The sequence below is a fragment of the Schistocerca piceifrons genome, chromosome 9, assembly GCF_021461385.2.
Source record: "Schistocerca piceifrons isolate TAMUIC-IGC-003096 chromosome 9, iqSchPice1.1, whole genome shotgun sequence".
NCBI lineage: Eukaryota > Metazoa > Arthropoda > Insecta > Orthoptera > Acrididae > Schistocerca > Schistocerca piceifrons.
This window is the reverse complement of record NC_060146.1, coordinates 68,651,845-68,671,983: the sequence shown is the minus strand read 5'-3', so window position 1 is coordinate 68,671,983 and position 20,139 is coordinate 68,651,845. Positions and strand designations below refer to the sequence as shown.

The window sequence follows — 20,139 nt, the reverse complement described above, 5'->3', positions numbered from 1 at the left end:
GTAGCCACAGGATCAACATTTATCGTCATCCTTCGTCCTCTTCTTTCTCACTCCAGAGGTGCTGGGTTGTGGATTTAATGTATCTTCCTTTCGTGGCCTACCTATAAATCAATAAATTTCGTTAAAATAAGTAAACAACAACTCAGAGGAACAACTGTCAACTCTGTTACTGAAGAACGTGAGATAATATTTTAGAAAATGCATAGGCCTGCCTACCTTTGGTTCTTTTGGGAGCTGCTTCTTGAATTGGAGTCGGACCTTTTGTCTTGCTATCTGTATTTCTCCTCCGCTTACATTTGTTCCCATCATCTATTAAGACAGGCAGAGCAAGAAGTTCATTCAGCTCTGAATGACTTTCTGAATCATCTGATGCTGGTTCCAGATTGTCTTCTGCAGGTTTGTCTGTCAGCTTTGATGTTGCTATTGCCTCATCAGACACAGCGGCAGGATTAAATGGACATATCCCAGTCTTCCTAAAAGCTGATATGATGGTCTCAGGACTGAAAGCACTATAGTAAGCAGGTTTCAGAAATTTGTGGAAATGAGATTTGTTTGGTCTGAGACCTGGATTCTTGACCATGTAGCTATTTAAAGATTTTCTCCATGGTCTTTTAAGTTGCCTATATGCCGCTACATCCAATGGATGCAGAATGTGAGTAGTTTGAGAAGGAAATGTCAGACGAACGATCTGGTCCTTCTTGGCCAGATCAATGACCTACTGTGTAATATGGAATCCGTGGGAATCCATTACTAAAATTATAGGTCTTACAGGAGGTATACATTGTATGAAATGATTGAACCATTCCAGAAAAAGTTCTCCATTTGTCCTCCCTTTTGGTGATAGTTTCACAATGGTGCCAAGAATTACGTCTTTCAGATCTTCTGACATTCGAACATCTTCAAATATCACCATAGCTGGTATCCAGTGACAACTAGCAGTGACACAGGCACGCAATATGTGATTTTTCACCTCGATCAGCAATCATTGTGCTATATGCATACTTTTTGCCAACTGTTGTATCTTGGATGCTTTCACCACATATGAGAGCTCTGTCTCATCTCAATTCCATACTAGATCTGGACGATCTTGAACTCCTAGATCTATGACTAATGCTTCTAATTTTTGAAAAAGTCAGTAATTATTGACCTATTTCCCATTGAAGACCTATAAGCAGCAATATTTTCAGACACTTTAAAGGTAAGCGCATAACGGGTTTTAAAATCTTCCCACCACCAGTTCCCAGCAGCTTGTTCTTCTCCATTGAAGGGGTGTTTCCTACCAGTTGCTGTAGATAGCTTATATGCCAGTTTTCGAATCTGAACTACAGTCAATCCGAATCCTAATTCCTACATGGAAAGTACGTAATTGCATATCTTTGTTCCATTTGTACAGGTAAAGAAAACGGTTTCCCTAATTTAGGTAGGCCTACACATTCACGTTCAGTCCTGCTGCGAAAGTCTTTCATGGCACTTCACAATGCTTTGATGCCCTGTAAATTGAGTACTTCACCTCTTTTACCAATCTTGCTGCTGTAATAATATTTGGGTTGGCATATTTGCGATATTTTGGAGGCATCTAACATGTCGTTGTTGTTGTGGTCTTCAGTCCTGACACTGGTTTGATATGGCTCTCCATGCTACTCTATCCTGTGCAAGCTTCTTCATCTCCCAGTACCTACTGCACCCTACATCCTTCTGAATCTGCTTAGTTTATTCATATCTTGGTCTCCCTCTACGATTTTTACCCTCTACGCTGACCTCCAGTACTAAATTGGTGATCCCTTGATGCCTCAGAACATATCCTACCAACCGATCCCTTATTCTAGTCAAGTTGTGCCACAAACTATTGTTCTGTCCAATTCTATTCAATACCTCCTCATTAGTTATGTGATCTACCCATCTAATCTTCAGCATTCTTCTGTAACATCACATTTCGAAAGCTTCTATTCTCTTCTTGTCTAAACTACACTCCTGGAAATGGAAAAAAGAACAAATTGACACCGGTGTGTCAGACCCACCATACTTGCTCCGGACACTGCGAGAGGGCTGTACAAGCAATGATCACACGCACGGCACAGCGGACACACCAGGAACCGCGGTGTTGGCCGTCGAATGGCGCTAGCTGCGCAGCATTTGTGCACCGCCGCCGTCAGTGTCAGCCAGTTTGCCGTAGCATACGGAGCTCCATCGCAGTCTTTAACACTGGTAGCATGCCGCGACAGCGTGGACGTGAACCGTATGTGCAGTTGACGGACTTTGAGCGAGGGCGTATAGTGGGCATGCGGGAGGCCGGGTGGACGTACCGCCGAATTGCTCAACACGTGGGGCGTGAGGTCTCCACAGTACATCGATGTTGTCGTCAGTGGTCGGCGGAAGGTGCACGTGCCCGTCGACCAAGGACCGGACCGCAGCGACGCACGGATGCACGCCAAGACCGTAGGATCCTACGCAGTGCCGTAGGGGACCTCACCGCCACTTCCCAGCAAATTAGGGACACTGTTGCTCCTGGGGTATCGGCGAAGACCATTCGCAACCGTCTCCATGAAGCTGGGCTACGATCTCGCACACCGTTAGCCCGTCTTCCGCTCACGCCCCAACATCGTGCAGCCCGCCTCCAGTGGTGTCGCGACAGGCGTGAATGGAGGGACGAATGGAGACGTGTCGTCTTCAGCGATGAGAGTCGCTTCTGCCTTGGTGCCAATGATGGTCGTATGCGTGTTTGGCGCCGTGCAGGTGAGCGCCACAATCAGGACTGCATACGACCGAGGTACACAGGGCCAACACCCGGCATCATGGTGTGGGGAGCGATCTCCTACACTGGCCGTACACCACTGGTGATCGTCGAGGGGACACTGAATAGTGCACGGTACATCCAAACCGTCATCGAACACATCGTTCTACCATTCCTAGACCGGCAAGGGAACTTGCTGTTCCAACAGGACAATGCACGTCCGCATGTATCCCGTGCCACCCAACGTGCTCTAGAAGGTGTAAGTCAACTACCCTGGCCAGCAAGATCTCCGGATCTGTCCCCCATTGAGCATGTTTGGGACTGGATGAAGCGTCGACTCACGCGGTCTGCACGTCCAGCACGAACGCTGGTCCAACTGAGGCGCCAGGTGGAAATGGCATGGCAAGCCGTTCCACAGGACTACATCCAGCATCTCTACGATCGTCTCCATGGGAGAATAGCAGCCTGCATTGCTGCGAAAGGTGGATATACACTGTACTAGTGCCGACATTGTGCATGCTCTGTTGCCTGTGTCTATGTGCCTGTGGTTCTGTCAGTGTGATCATGTGATGTATCTGACCCCAGGAATGTGTCAATAAAGTTTCCCCTTCCTGGGACAATGAATTCACGGTGTTCTTATTTCAATTTCCAGGAGTGTATTTATCGTCCATGTTTCACTTCCATACATGGCTACACTCCATACAAATACTTTCAGAAACGACTTCCTGACCCTTAAATCAATACTCGATATTAACAAATTTCTCTTCTTCAGAAACGCTTTCCTTGCGATTGCCAGTCTACATTTTATATCCTCTCTACTTCAACCATCATCGATTATTTTGTTACCCAAATAGCAAAGCTCCTATACTACTTTAAGTCTTATTTCCTAATCTAATTCCCTCAGCATCACCCGTCTTAATTCGACGACATTCCATTATCCTCGTTTTGCTTTCGTTGATGTTCATATTATATCGTCCATTCGAGACACTGTCCATTCCGTTCGACTGCTCTCCCAAGCCCTTTGCTGTCTCTGACAGAATTACAATGTCATCGGCGAACCTCAAAGTTTTTATATCTTCTCCATGGATTTTAATGCCTACTCCGAACTTTTCTTTTGTTTCCTTTACTGCTTGCTCAATATAGAGATTGAATAGCATCGGGGGGAGGCTACAACCCTGTCTCACTCCCTTCCCAACCACTGCTTCCCTTTCATGTCCCTCGACTCTTATAACTGCTATCTGGTTTCTGTACAAATTGTAAATAGCCTTTCGCTCCCTGTATTTTACCCCTCCCACCTTCAGAATTTAACATGGAGAACAAAAAAACTAGTTAAATTCGTGATAGCTTGGTTAATTCGTGATATGTAAAATTAATATAGTATCTGGTTTAAAATGAAGTGCTACATCTATACCACGGGCATGCTACTACAAATAATTAAATATACGCTTTTAAATGCGTTTAGTAGCCAGTATTTGCGAAGACTGTCTAGGGTAGCGTAAGATGGCAGTTAAAACGCTAAGATTTTTACTAGCGCAGCTAAGGCTGTTACGTCTAAACCAACGAACGCAAAAACACAAATCTCAATCAGAAAAATTTATTTGTATCACATAAACAACTGTGCAAAATCGAAAAATGTTATGTTGTTAATATGAGGAGTAATGAACACTTTAAAAACACGTGGGATTCTGCAGCGCGAAAGCGAAATACAACTACGCCCAGCGGAAGAAAACAACTGACTGCGCTGCCAAGACCGCTGGTAGCGCCCCGTGAAATACCGCTGCAGGTAGGGGACATCACAGAACAACAAGAAAAGAGAAGCGCAACTCCCGTGTTAAAAGAGGGCAACACTGACTGATAGCAGCGCCTCTAGTGGTATGGAGATGAACTAATAAAGAATAACATTGCGGGTTGCATTCCTCCTAGCTTATGTACGCTATTTTTTTTTTTTTTAATTTTCTTATCTCAGTTTTCTGGGCGTGCTATGTAATTATTTTGGCTAGCATCATAATAAAATAATTTAAACACAGCTATAGCACGCTGCAATTCAGCAGTGACAACCTATTATTCAGGAATATTTGTAGTCCAATTTAGCTACAACAATTTTATTTGCGAGCTTCAGCTATTTAAGCCACAAGCTTGTTTCGACTTACTGTCAGTTTTAAGTGTTGCGTCTAGTTTTTATGAAGCACAAAACATCCTGGAGCTCTTATATGTTGTGTCAGTTTACAAGTCTATTCTTGACGTTTGCGTCTGACAGTCACTGCTTCTATAATCTTTTCTTGAGCAGCAACTGTCAGGCGCAAACATCAAGGATAGACTTGCAAACTGACACACTTATATTTATTTCTATCAACATACAAGAGCTACAGGACGTTTTGTGCGATACAAAAACTAGACGCAAGACTTGAAACTGACAGGAAGTCGAAACAAGCTTGTAGTTTAAATAACTGTTACAAGCTAAATAAAAATTGTTGCATATAAATTGGACCACAAATATTCCTGAATAATGTCATACTTTGACATCTTATAAGCTATGGGGTCAATGGAAGAAAATCGGCAGTTAAAGAGGTTCAATTAAAAAATCTTTGTCACAGTGTTAATGAATGAACAACTCTAAAATTTGTTACAACTATGTTTCAGGACTGTAATTTCTGAGTAATTGCCCAGGAAACGTGCACTACTGACCATTAATTTCTTAAAGAAATTCCTACATCTTACAACTGTAAACGCTTCAGCACAAAAAAGAAGACATCAATATTAAGTACCAAAAATAGCAAGGTTGGATGAAAACAGTGAAATGAAAAGAAACTTATTTTTTATTTGTGAAGCACACAATAAAAATTTCACTACGAGCAACAGTTTCACCTGATTCGCTACTGATATTAACAGTTTCACATGGAACACCTGCCACATGTTCTGGAAACTCACCCCTGCTTAGCCTATGCTTAGTTTTATTCATAAAACCTTCCTCGAAAAAATGATCTTCACAAACAAAATAAGTAGCACAATTCACATCAGATCACAGTTTACAAACACTTTTCCGCTTCAGAAGCAATCCTTGAAGTAGTTTTGGAAACCTGTTGAAATTCTTGTTCCTAACTTTCTCTGTTGAACCGACATAATATCCAGATGAACAGCCAGGGGATTTACAGTAGTATTTCTAAGTCAATTTGTTGTGTTGAAAATTCTGAAAAACATAAAATTCTTCATCAAATAAAACTACTACTGACATATCAAAGTTATTTAAGTAAGCAAACAGAAATCACACAGCTTCGTTCACGACAGAATACATTTCATTTATAGGCTACGAGATTATTTACTGAAAATTAAATGTCTTACCTTAGGATTAATTGCGGACATTTTTTCCGCAGGAAATCTCTTCAGTTCCACAGTGAACTTTATGAAATTTAAAGTAATAAACCTGTTTATAATGAAGATGAGTAGTATGTAGATATGAAACATATACAAAGACGACTGTAACCGTGGACCGCAGTACAGAGCAAGACGATATAATATCAACAACCGCCATTGGACAGTTCTCATTGGTCAATTGCAGCTTCGTTTTACCCATAGCGCCTCTAGTGGTCTGGAAGGAACTACCTGGCTAATTGCATCTTCTCCCATATAGCTTTCACCCCCGTGGGGGACATGTTCTGTTATCTGTGGGCCAGCGACTGCTCTTCTAGCATGGTTGATAAATCCGTGAAAAGGAATCAACAAAGTATCGCGAAATAAGCAATGCCACAAACTTACCAAGGTTTACCCTATTTCAACTTTGAGTGGGAGGGTGCGTAGTCGTTTTGAAAGCCCGCAAGATTACGATAACGATGAGGATAGGGAAAGTAGTTTATCTTCCAACTCATCAAATGTTCAAATGTGTGTGAATTCCTAAGGTACCAAACTGCTGCGACTTACACACTACTGAAACTAACTTACGGTAACAAGGGAACCTCCCCATCGCACCCCCCTCAGATTTATAAGTTGGCACAGTGGATAGGCCTTGAAAAACTGAACACAGATCAATCGAGAAAACAGGAAGAAGTTGTGTGGAACTGTGAAAAAAATAAGCAAATTATACAAACTGAGTAGTACATGTGCAAGATACGCAACATCAAGGATAATGTGAGCTTAGGAGCACCGTGGTCCCGTGGTTAGCGTGAGCAGCCGCGGAAAGTGAGGTCCTTGCTTCAAGTCTTCCCTCGAATGAGAAGTTTACTTTCTTTATTTTCGCAAAATTATGATCTGTTCGTTCGTTCATTGACGTCTCTGTTCACTGTAATAAGTTTAGTGTCTGTGTTTTGCGACCGCACCGCAAAACCGTGAGATTAGTAGACGAAAGGACGTGCCTCTCCAATGGGAACCGAAAACATTTGATCGCAAGGTCATAGGTCAACCGATTCCTCCACAGGAAAACACGTCTGATATATTCTGAACGACACTGGTGACGGCATGTGCGTCACACGACAGGAATATGTTGTCGACCCACCTAACTTGTACACTTGGCGAATGGGTAAAAAGATTCTTCTACCTTGCCCGATTTAGGTTTTCTTGTGGTTGTGATAATCACTCCCAAAAAAGTGATCTCATCGGACGGACGGACAGATAATGATTGTCTGAAAATAAAAAATTAAACTTTTCACTCGAGGGAAGACTTGAACCAAGGACCTCTCGTTTTCGCAGCTGCTCACGCTAACCACGAGACCACGAAGCACCTGAGCTCACATTATCCTTGATGTTGCGTATGTTGCACATGGACTACTCAGTTTGTATATTTTGCTTTTTTTTTCATAGTTCCACACAACTTCTTCCTGAAACTTCCTGACAGAGTAAAACTGTGTGCCGGACCGAGATTCGAACTCGGGAACTTTGCGTTCCGCGGGCAAGTGCTCTACCAACTGAGCCACCCAAGCACGACTCACGTCTTGTCCTCACAGCTTTACTTCTGCCAGTACCTCGCCTCCTACTTTCCAAACTTAACAGAAGCTCTCCTGCGAACCTTCCAGAACTCCGCAGCAGAGTGAAAATCTCATTCTGGAAACATACCCCAGGCTGTAGCTAAGTCAAGTCTCCGCATTATTGTTTCTTTCAGGAGTGCTAGTTCTGCAAGGTTCGCAGGACAGCTTCTGTAAAGTTTGGAAGGTAGGAGACGAGGTACTGGCAGAAGTAAAGCTGTGAAGACGGGGCGTGAGTCGTTCTTGGGTAGCTCAGTTGGTAGAGCACTTGCCCGCGAAAGGCAAAGGTCCCGAGTTCGAGTCTCGGTCCGACACACAATCTGCCAGGAAGTTTCATATCAGCGCACACTCCGCTGCAGAGTGAAAATCTCATTCTCGAACCTTCTTCCTGTTTTCTCGATTGATCTGTGTTCAGTTTTTCAAGGCCTATCCACTGTGCCAATTTACAACTAAATATGAGGGGGGTGCGATGGGGAGGTTACCTCGTAAGAACAGCACACACACCCATGTCCGAGGGAAGACTCGAACCTCCGGCGGGAGGGGCCGCGCAATTAGTGACATGGTGTCTGTAAATCATCAGCTACAAGTCGTACAGAACTTACTTCTGACGTAGCGCAGTTGATGTGAGGTTATTTAAAGCGAACGAGGAGAGGTGCGCGTTTTACATGATAGTTGGCGCGTCTCTACTGCGATCTTGACCTTGTTTTGACGCATGCGCTCGGCTCACATTCGCATCGGCGCTTATTTCTTTTTTCACCGCGCAGCTCGCGTGACGCAGATCGTGTTTGCTGAACTGCAGAGAAATCGCTGGCAGGACTGTTGATACAAGCGGGCAACGCGAGGGGGAGGGGAGAACTGCTTGTTCAGCAGACCTGCTCTTGGCGCTGAACCAAGCGTCTCGGTGTGAAGCCAGAGCGCAACATTACGCAGCACTGCAGGAGTGGGTGCGTGCCTGCACGAGAAATGAACCGCACCACAAGATCCCCAACTCTTCTGGAAAGCACGGACACTCTGACTTGGTACATCTACACATCTACATCTACATTTATACACTTTACGTGCCACTGTCATTACCTCCCTTTTCTGTTCCAGTCGCGTATGGTTCGCGGGAAGAACGACTGCCGGAAAGCCTCCGTGCACGCTCGAATCTCTCTGATTTTAGATTCGTGATCTCCTAGGGAGGTATAAGTTGGGGGAAGCAATATAATCGATACCTCATCCAGAAACTCACCCTCTCGAAACCTGGACAGCAAGCTACACGGCGATGCAGAGCGCCTCTCTTGCAGAGTCTGCCACCTGAGTTTGCTAAACATCTCCGTAACGCTGTCACGCTTACCAAATAACCCTGTGACGAAACGCGCCGCTCTTCTTTGGATTTTCTCTATCTCCTCCGTCAACCCGATCTGGCATGGATCCCACACTGATCAGAAATACTCAAGTATAGGTCGAACGAGTGTTTTGTAAGCTACCTCATTTCTCGATGGACTACATTTTCTAAGGAATCTTCCAATGAATCTCAACCTGGTACTCGCCTTACCAAGAATTAATTTTATATGATCATTCCACTTCAAATCGTTCCGCACGCATACTCCCAGATATTTTACATAAGTAACTGCTACCAGTGTCTGTTCCGCTATCATTTAATCATACAATAAAGGATCCTTCTTTCAATGTATTCGCAATGCGTTACATTTGTCTACGTTAAGGGTCAGTTGCCACTCCCTGCACCAAGTACCTATCCGCTGCAGATCTTCCTGCATTTCGCTACAATTTTCTAATGCTGCAACTTCTCTGTATACTACAGCACCATCCCCGAAAAGCCACATGGAACTTCCGACACTATCTACTAGGTCATATATATATACACTCCTGGAAATCGAAATAAGAACACCGTGAATTCATTGTCCCAGGAAGGGGAAACTTTATTGACACATTCCTGGGGTCAGATACATCACATGATCACACTGACAGAACCACAGGCACATAGACACAGGCAACAGAGCATGCACAATGTCGGCACTAGTACAGTGTATATCCACCTTTCGCAGCAATGCAGGCTGCTATTCTCCCATGGAGACGATCGTAGAGATGCTGGATGTAGTCCTGTGGAACGGCTTGCCATGCCATTTCCACCTGGCGCCTCAGTTGGACCAGCGTTCGTGCTGGACGTGCAGACCGCGTGAGACGACGCTTCATCCAGTCCCAAACATGCTCAATGGCGGACAGATCCGGAGATCTTGCTGGCCAGGGTAGTTGACTTACACCTTCTAGAGCACGTTGGGTGGCACGGGATACATGCGGACGTGCATTGTCCTGTTGGAACAGCAAGTTCCCTTGCCGGTCTAGGAATGGTAGAACGATGGGTTCGATGACGGTTTGGGTGTACCGTGCACTATTCAGTGTCCCCTCGACGATCACCAGTGGTGTACGGCCAGTGTAGGAGATCGCTCCCCACACCATGATGCCGGGTGTTGGCCCTGTGTGCCTCGGTCGTATGCAGTCCTGACTGTGGCGCTCACCTGCACGGCGCCAAACACGCATACGACCATCATTGGCACCAAGGCAGAAGCGACTCTCATCGCTGAAGACGACACGTCTCCATTCGTCCCTCCATTCACGCCTGTCGCGACACCACTGGAGGCGGGCTGCACGATGTTGGGGCGTGAGCGGAAGACGGCCTAACGGTGTGCGGGACCGTAGCCCAGCTTCATGGAGACGGTTGCGAATGGTCTTCGCCGATACCCCAGGAGCAACAGTGTCCCTAATTTGCTGGGAAGTGGCGGTGAGGTCCCCTACGGCACTGCGTAGGATCCTACGGTCTTGGCGTGCATCCGTGCGTCGCTGCGGTCCGGTCCCAGGTCGACGGGCACGTGCACCTTCCGCCGACCACTGGCGACAACATCGATGTACTGTGGAGACCTCACGCCCCACGTGTTGAGCAATTCGGCGGTACGTCCACCCGGCCTCCCGCATGCCCACTATACGCCCTCGCTCAAAGTCCGTCAACTGCACATACGGTTCACGTCCACGCTGTCGCGGCATGCAACCAGTGTTAAAGACTGCGATGGAGCTCCGTATGCCATGGCAAACTGGCTGACACTGACGGCGGCGGTGCACAAATGCTGCGCAGCTAGCGCCATTCGACGGCCAACACCGCGGTTCCTGGTGTGTCCGCTGTGCCGTGCGTGTGATCATTGCTTGTACAGCCCTCTCGCAGTGTCCGGAGCAAGTATGGTGGGTCTGACACACCGGTGTCAATGTGTTCTTTTTTCCATTTCCAGGAGTGTATATTGTGAAAAGCAATGGTCCCCTAACACTTCCCTGTGGCACGTCAGAGGTTACTTTAACGTCTGTAGACGTCTCTCAATTGAGAACAACATGCTGTGTTCTGTTTTTTAAAAACTCTTCAATCCAGCCACACAGCTGGTCTGATTTTCCGTAGGCTCTTACTTTGTTTATGAGGCGACGGTGCGGAACTGTATCGAACGCCTTCCGGAAGTCAAGGAAAATAGCATCTACCTGGGAGCCTGTATCTAATATTTTTTGGGTCTCATGAACAAATAAAGCGAGTTGGGTCTCACACGATCGCTGTTTCCGGAATCCATGTTGATTCCTACACAGTAGATTCTGGGTTTCCAAAAACAACATGATATTCGAGCAAAAAACATGTTGTAAAATTCTACAACAGATCGACGTCAGAGGTATATGTCTATAGTTTTGCGCATCTGCTCGACGACCCTTCCTGAAGACTGGGACTAATTGTGCTCTTTTCCAATCATTTGGAACCTTTCGTTCCTCTAGAGACTTGCGGTACACGGCTGTTAGAAGGGGGGAAGTTCTTTCGCGTATTCTGTGTAGAATCGAATTGTTATCCCGTCAGGTCCAGTAGACTTGTTGAGTAATTCAAGTTGCATTTCTATTCCTTGGACACTTATTTCGATGTCAGCCATTTTTTCATTTGTGCGAGAATTTAGAGAAGGAACTGCAGTGCGATCTTCCTCTGTGAAACAGCTTTGGAAAAAAGTGTTTAGTATTTCAGCTTTACGCGGGTCATCCTCTGTTTCAGTGCCATCATCACCCTGGAGTGTCTGGATATGCTGTTTCGATCCACTTACTGATTTAACGTGGGACCAGAACTTCCTAGGATTTTCTGTCAAGTCGGTACATAGAATTTTGCCTTCGAATTCTCTGAACGCTTCACGCATAGCCCTCCTTTCGCTAACTTTGACATCGTTTAGCTTCTGTTTGTCTGAGAAACTCTTCATGCACTGCCTCTCATTCAGTTTAATTTACGTCGGAAACTAAAGTGTGCACCAGCGTTAGATTCTACGAAAAATTTTTATTATTGCTGCTGCACTCCCTTCATCATAGGAATAAAACTCTTGTCAGCATTACGGTATGTATTCGTCCGCGTTTAACTGGCATCAGTCTTGTGTACTCTGCTGCTGAGTACTGTGCACCTGTCTGGTTGGAAAGTGTACGTGTGAAGAAGGTAGACACAAAACGTAACGACACAATGCGCTGTATTACTGGTTCCATCAAATCAACCCCATGCCACTGGTTACCTGTATTGAGTCACATCCCTCCACCTAAGGTGGACACAACCTCTAGTGACGGAGAACAAGAAAATCTCTGCATCACCCTCTCTACCACTGCACCAGGAATTCTGTCATCCGCCACAGCAACGATTGCGACCAAGAAGACCAGCAAGTGTTACTGCAGGACAATTCATCGCGGATGGTTTTGATCTAATTGAAAGTTGGAAGCATGAATGGACAACAAAAACATTGGGAACAAGAGCCCATTACCTTGGTCCCACAAAGAAGCCAAAAGGTTTTGACCTACCGAGGAACCGCAGGTGCCGCCTCAACAGGTTAAGGACTGGACATGGTTGTTGTAGATACTTCAGGTACAAATGGGGCTGGATCAGTTCACCAATGTGTGAATGTAATCAAGAAGAGCAGACAATTGAACATTTAGTCCAACGCTGTCCACTTCATTCATAAAATGGTTCAAATGGCTCTGACAAGGGAACCTCCCCATCGCACCCCCCTCAGATTTAGATAGAAGTTGGCACACTGGATACGTCTTGAAAAACTGAATACAGATCAATCGAAAAAACAGGAAGAAGTTGTGTGGAACTATGAAAAAATAAGCAAAATATACGAACTGAGTAGTCCATGCGCAAGATAGGCAACATCAAGGTTATTGGAGCTCAGGAGTGCCGTGGTCCCGTGGTAAGCGTGTGGAGCGAGAGGTCCTTGGTTCAAGTCTCCTCAATTTCTTTATTTTCGCAAAGTTATGATCTGTCCGTTCGTTCATTGACGTCTCTGTTCACTGTAATAAGTTTAGTGTGTGTGTTTTGCGACCGCACAGGTAAACCGTGCGATTAGTAGACGAAAGGACGTGCCTCTCCAATGGGAACCGGAAACATTTGATCGCATAGGTAAACCGATTCCTCCACAGCAAAACGCGTCTGATATATTCTATACGGCACTGGTGACGGAATGTGCGCCACATGACAGGAATATGTTACTGACCCACGTAACTTGTACACTTGGCGAATGGGTAAAAAGATTCTTCTACCTTACCCGATTTCGGTTTTCTTGTGGATGTGATAATCACTCCCAAAAAAGTGTTGAAAACATAAGAGTTTGTCACGTAAATTGAAAAAAAATTAAAATATTCACTGGAGGGAAGACGTGAACCAAGGAACTCTCAGTCCGCAGCTGCTCACGCTAACCAAAGGACCACGCCGCTAGTGAGCTCAAATTAACCTTGATATTGCGTATCTTGCACATGCACTACTCAGTTTGTATATTGTGCTTATTTTTTCAGTAGTTGCACACAACTTCTTCCTGTTTTCTCGATTGATCTGTGTTCAGTTTTTCAAGGCCTATCCACTGTGCCAACTTATAACTAAATCTGAGGGGGGTGCGATGGGGAGGTTCCCTTGTGAGCGCTATGGGACTTAACAGCTGTGGTCATCAGTCCCCTAGAACTACTTAAACCTAACTAACCTAAGGACATCACACAACAGCCACTTCATTCATACCCTGGAATTCCCGACGACTTGTTCACTCTAACACCCAGCTTAATTAATTGGTTGTAAAACACGGACTTTAAGGTTTAATCTTGCCTTATATCATATGTATATTGCCTTGTATCAACTGTATATTGTATAAAATCACCAAACGATTAAATAAATAAATTGGATGTCGTGGAGCGGAAGCCAGGCTGGCCCAAGTACAGGATGCGTTTAATGCTGTGCATTACGCGTACATCGTCTCATTGACGATACGGGGCAACAGCTTTACCGACGCATATAACTTGGACAGCACTGGCCGGGTAAATGATCCAGCTAACCGGCAGTGATGTGAACAGATGCACTAAAGATGTAGAAAGACACAGCAGACAACAATATAGCTTTGAAAGTCATTTACTTTTTAAACAGAAGGAAATAACATACGGCACAACGCTTCTTAGTTGACCAAACGGAAAACGTAACATACTCTCGATCTTAGCTAACACAGTATTACAATTAAAACAAGTGTTGTGATTTGGCAAGACAGCCAAGCCACTACGAGGTGAAGCCGAAAGGCACGCGTTTTAGCTCACGCAGGTTGGCGTGAGGTCTGGAACAGTTAAAGGAATAGAGACTAGTAAAAAAGGTACGTAGCTTCTGGAATACTTAACTTTAATCCATAATTGGTTAACATCGGTCTGACGGTACATGCATCACAAGATAAATAGCAAATGATAATGGCGCCTTGCTGGGCCGTAGCAAATGACGTAGCTGAAGGCTATGCTAACTATCGTCTCGGCAAATGAGAGCGTAATTTGTCAGTGAACCATCGCTAGCAAAGTCGGCTGTACAACTGGGGCGAGTGCTAGCAAGTCTCTCTAGACCTGCCGTGTGGCGGCGCTCGGTCTGCAATCACTGATAGTGGCGACACGCGGGTCCGACGTATACTATCGGACCGCAGCCGATTTAAAGGCTACCACCTAGCAAGTGTGGTGTCTGGCGGTGACACCACAACAAAAGTGATGAAAATTCCTCACTTTAAAAAGGATACTTGTCCTGCATGAGCTATGAGCGGAGTAAAAGCGCACAGCTGATCTCCCACATAAAATATCGAAGCCACTGAAGGTATTACAGTTAGTAGTCTGGAAATCTCTGAACTTCTTCCATATCGGACTCAGTGAAATACATTTCAGTACTGCCGCGTTGATAACGTGGCCATCAGCAATCGAATCCCAACCCACTACAAAATCCACATTTTCTCCTCCTCTTTTATGACGCGGTATTCCGCATTTCGTCATCGTTCGGCATTGGTGCGTCACAAAGCATCGCGCATTAGTTCAAATACGTTTGGAAGCTTAAATATCTTGTTATTCCTCGCGAAAAATACCTTAACTTGACTCCAGACCAATTCTGTTGGGTTCAGACTGAAGTGGTACGTTGATAACAGTAAAAAAATTTCTACAGTGTGCTCGAAGCAGTGAAATTTGTTTTCCATGCTTCAAGGACGCTTACCGCTCTGGCTCGTGTGTGGCCACATCTGTCCCACAAAGCAATGTGCATAGTCAAATAAAGACTTTTTCATTTTTCTCCAAATAATTTAAAGCGTCATATTTTTTTAGCATCAACAGTCTTAAACAACGTTTCATGAAATATCGATGATTAATAATTTATGTCCGCAATGAAAACGAGAATTTTGCGAGCGATATTTAATTAGAAACTAGAAGACGTGCATTTTTTTGAAAAATGATCGTTAAGTACAAGTTAATTAAGACATATTTGACGACTTTCATTTTTAAATGATTTAGCTATTCAAACCGTATGAAACGTCTCCTTAGAAAAATTATAAATGACTGTGCTTAAACTGACACACGATATTTTTAGCGCAACGCAATCTGACTTTCAAAAATCCCTACAAAAGAATGGCCCTGACTAACAATAACCTATACCTTTCATGAATCACTTACCTCACAAGAATTTTCGTTACTCGAACTACTGCAATACGGCGAGCGCCAATACTGCCAGCTAAATAAAAGATTCTAACTACTGAAGGCACTAACTACTGATAGGCATAGTTAGCAAATGAAAGATTTTGATAGAGAACAAACAATGTATTTACCTTTATAGTATTCAAAACTCATTATATATATATATATATATATATATATATATATATATATATATATATATATATGATATCCAGTATTACAAATTTACTGTCTCTGATGGACACACGTTCCGATCATCCGCTCTCAAAACTTCGCCATCTCTCTCCCTACATCCACCACTGCTGGCGACTCACCTCCAACTGCCCAACACTACAATGGCAAATACAGTATTGCAACAATGCCGACCAGCCTCAGACTGCACACAGCACAGTCAGTGATTTTGATACAGAGCGCTACGTGGCGTTACCAACATAAAAACCTAAACAGCCTACTGACAACCTAACTAAAAGTTCGTGGATCACATCGGGATTTGAACCGCCGCCTCATAGTACACACAGTTAACGTTCTACAGCGCTGTCGATTATGCCACCCATGAAACTCGAATCCAGTATTTTGTTTAATGCACAATGTGTCTCGAAAACTGTGAAAGCTGGTTTTTTTCTCTGTAGTCTTGTGAAAAACATTGAGAACAATTAGTTTCTGGTCATCAGCGGTGTTCCGTGCGCGTGTTTCCCTACGAAGTGAGTAATAGTATTATCCATTTTCACAGTATGTATTAACAGCGAAACAATCAGAGCATAAATAGCGTTTACGCAGAATGTGACTGCACACGATTTTTGAAATAAAATTTACATAGTAAAAGTATGATTAAGGAAAATGTTGATGGCTGTTATTACAGCATAATGGCTTAAAGTTTCTTTCACAGTGACATAGTAATAAGATACGAGAAAAGTCCGTGCAAAGTCCGAGAGATGGCACTGCCGGCGCGTATCGAGGTCATGTTTCGTTAGTAGCATCTTTGGAAAGAACGCGCACCACGTTTTAGCCATATTGGTCTATTTCATTGTGTTTGGCGTTCGTCTGAATCAAGGAAGTCGAGTGAATGTCAAAAAATGAACGAAAAAGAATTTCGTGTGGTGATTAAACATTACTTTATGAAAGGTAAAACGCCTCGGGAGACTAAAGAGAAGCTTGATAAACACTACGGTGACTCTGACCTTCGATTAGGACAGTTTATAAGTGGTTTCAAAATTTTCGGAGTGGCCATATGGGCACAAGTGATGCTGAACGTTCTGGACGCCCTATGGAGGTTACGACTCCAGAAATCATTGATGAAATCCATGATATGGTGATGGATGACTAGCGTGAGATTGCTAGTGCTGTGGGCATCGCGAATGAACGGGTACATAATATTTTGTATAAACATTTGGACATGATAAAGCTATGCCTAAGAAGGGTTCCGCGATTGCTCACGCTTGACCAAAACCGGAATCGTGTGAAGTGTTGCTAGGATGGTGTGCAGCTGTTCAGGAAGAATCTGCAGGACTTTAAACGTCGTTTCGTCACTGTGGTTGAAACATGGATACATTTCTATACTCCTGAGACCAAACAACAATGACAAAACAACAATCTAAACAATGGATTACCAAAGGAGAATCTGCACCAAAAAGGCAAAGACCATTCCTTCGGCCGGAAAGGTTATGCCGACTGTCTTTTGGGATTCGCAAGGAATAATCCTCATCGACTATCTGGAAAAGGGTAAAACTATTACAGGCGCATATTATTCATCGTTTATTGTACCGTTTGAAAACCGAGCTGCAAGAAAAACGCCGGCGATTGGACCGCAAAAAAGTCATTTTCCATCACGACAATGTACCAGCACACACCTCAACAGTTGTAGTCGCAAAATTATTGGAAATAGGATTCCAACTAGTTTCATATCCCCCTATTCTCCAGACTTGGCTTCCTCGGACTACTATTTGTTCCCCAATTTGAAGAAATGGCTGGCGGGACAAAGATTTTATCCAAACATGGAGGTAATTGCAGCAGCTAATAGCTATTTTGCAAACTTGGACAGTTCCTATTATTCCGAAGGGATCAACGAATTAGAACAGCGTTGGACGGAATGTATAAGTCAAGAAGGAGACTATGTCGAAAAATAAAAAAGGTTTACCCCAAACTGAGTGAATGAATATCTGTCGACGCAAAGCAAGCGGTTGAAATCTTTGCCCCCTTTGTCCGTTGGGCGGAACTTTAAAGAACTTCTGTAAATTTTACGCAGGAGAGCAGCGCTGAGCACATGTCAGTTGTTTCTGGCGAAATGAGAAGCACTAGACCGTGCTTGCACGGGCCAACGCGAGAGCACGATGTCAATAATTCATAGTTTTGAATGCTTCAGTATGAAGTTTACTATGCTACTGTGGCAGATGATGAGTTAGTATATATAATTACATATCGAAGTCATTTACCTAGGAGATTTCAACAATGGATTAGCGAATAACACATTTCCGCTAGTGTCAGGTGGCCATAATTAATGTGCCGCGACTCACGGAGGCGCAGTGTGTGCTACAAATCTCGTATAGCAGCGAAACTTATTAGATATGCGGAAGCGTTACTGCAGAACCGAGTTATGCTGCAAGAAAATTAGTTCCACTTTTGGGCAGCAGGGGCAAATCTGCACGCTGTACAGCATCTCTTTGACATCTCCAGTGGTCGTATTGAACAAATTGTGTGAACAGCAGTTAATAAGAAAATCAGTATTATGCCTTTCTCACTTATTTGAACTTTCTACGCACATCCCATTCCTAATCGATTACATATGGAAACATTTCTATACGTCTTTCTTGCATTCGCGGCGCCAGATTTGCACCTGGTGGCCAAAATTGGAACAATTTTTTTAACAGCGTAAACTGGTTCGCCATTAACGCAGTAGAGTAGTGTACTTACTAAGTTTCTCTGTCATATGCTAGTGATAGCCCACACTGGACCTCTGGGACGAGATGCACTTCAATTACAACCATCTGGTACTTACTTTGTATTGCAAAAACAGGGAAAAGGGAACTCTTCCACAATTAATCTTTCACCCAGAACATTTTCTGATACGAAATAAGATTCGAAATATCGGTTATTCAGAATTTTGAAATGTAAGCATCATATTTGCTCTACTCGATAACAATAAATTAAAGCACAGAAAGGGTAATTCTTCAGTCTCAGATGCGTACCATTCCGCTCACTGATACAGTTGAAAATGCCGCACAACAGCGTAACGCGTTGTTACTATAAGTAAAGTGATACCTTGGATTATTGTATAGTGCAAATTTGTAAACAATTTAAACACTTCACGTATTATACAGTCCACACTCGGACGTGCTTAGTTGTACGTCGAGCAACTGGTGGTACTCACATTCAACTTGTATTCCATATGAAGATATGGTTGATTACAAATAAAAAAGAACTAACTATTTAAACACAACAGGAAAACCGAAATAATATTAAATACCATGGTAGATGTGACCCAAGAAAGAAAGTAAAAATAAATATATGCACTGCCCGGGAATCGAACCCGGGTCGCAAGAATGGGAATCTTGCATGATACCACTACACCAGCAGTGCAGCCAGAACGTGGCTCTCTTCCATTTGGTAAAGTACTAGCAATGTCGGAAATTTGTTATTTCCTTCATTGAGGTTTCCAATATTAAGATAGTATTAAGATAGTGCTGTTGCCCAATAAAATACGATCACCGCGATCTCTTCCGCCCACAAATATAACAATTAACGGCAATAGGCTAATACGATGTGGCCGTGCTACTGTGAGCTCGAACACACAATTAGTAGTGGAATAAATACATTGTGATTAAATAGTGACTTCGAAGGTGGCTATCTAAAGATATTATTAAGATACAGTGATCTTTATTATAGTACAGTACATTTTGTGTTTCTCGCTCTCATGATGTTCATAGCTTGCTACAGTACTAATTGTGGTAATTTGATGATCATTATTGCAGGATACTACTATGCATTATAGACAAATGTAATAGGTGCCAGTGGAACAGGATTACTAAACTTACCGGAAAACGTAAACTGCAAACTGCACTCAACCGGGAGCCATAATATACAAGTTATGCCGTAACAATCACAGAAAACATGGCCGAAAATGCATACTGTTAACTTACTGAGTATATTTAATTACGTGACTGAAGACGAACAGTCATTTATTTCTAATATCTGTAGCAGTCAGTACCAGCGACGCATAAACGGGAGTAAATGACGATTATAGTGTGTTGCTCCAAACTGTACAAGTGATTTGCTAGAGGAGTGTGACGGACGACATTTGATAAAAAGAAAGATACTGTGCGCTACAAAAATGGTAATCGAACAGATGACTGTGCTCATAGTTACTTACCATGTTCCTATTTCTCAGCAATAAAGACTGTGCAAATATTTTTGTGATTTACAGTTGTTTTTCTTAACAGTAAACACAAAAAA

General features: G+C 43.6%; 1 non-coding gene across 1 annotated transcript; it reads right to left on the bottom strand.

Annotated features, from left to right (window-relative positions):
• Positions 1-19,195: 19,195 nt before the first annotated feature.
• On the bottom strand, positions 19,196-19,266 carry Trnag-ccc. Its single transcript has one exon. It is a non-coding gene; the product is annotated as a tRNA-Gly (tRNA).
• Positions 19,267-20,139: the final 873 nt, after the last annotated feature.